Source organism: Arachis ipaensis, chromosome B09 (assembly GCF_000816755.2).
Source record: "Arachis ipaensis cultivar K30076 chromosome B09, Araip1.1, whole genome shotgun sequence".
NCBI classification, from domain to species: Eukaryota; Viridiplantae; Streptophyta; class Magnoliopsida; order Fabales; family Fabaceae; genus Arachis; species Arachis ipaensis.
The window spans coordinates 135,392,123-135,392,917 of NC_029793.2; positions in this window are offsets into that span (position 1 = coordinate 135,392,123).

Here is a 795-nt window from a genome sequence, read left to right on the forward strand (position 1 = left end):
TATACCAATTTATTAAAATATAATACCTGAAAATATATGTAATAGCAACAGATACAAGTACCTCTGTTTTCTTAATAAATGGTCTTTTGAATTAAACTTTTAAATTCGTTTAAATTATATTACAATATATGAATAATTTTTTGAAGCAATGTTATTTTCTAATCTAGACTCGGTTGAATTAATCAACAATTGAATTAACCTATCAAATCGATATATAGAAATAAACCTAATTTAAAAATCTTGGAATTTATTATGATAAAATGTTGAAAAATTGTGTGATCTTAAGCTAGTTAATATAAGACCTATCTATCAAAAGTATAACTTTTTATTTTTATTTTTTTACCCCTCAATTTAATTCAAACTTTGTTGTCCGCGAGGGTACAACTTAGGATTTGTTTGGGTGAACTTATAAGAAAAGATATTTTTTCGAGTTATCTTTTGAAAAGATCTTATGGAAAAACAAAAGTAATTTTATGTTTAGGTATCTCATGTAAAAAGATCTTTTTATCTATTAATTATGTTTGGATATAACAATATAAAAGTACTTTTTTGTTTATTTATTACATGAAAAATATTTTTTTTAAGGAAAAAATATCTTTTAAAAAAAGATGTAAATTACAGCTTCTCAAAAAAGATGTTTTTCTAATTTTTCTAGTACTTTTACTTTTACTACTCGAAATTTGCCAAACACGCTAAAAAATAAAAAAAGATATTTTTTCATTGAAATTTTTTTTTTAATAAAAATAATGACATCCAAACAAACACTTATTATATTTTTTAGATTTAACTAATATA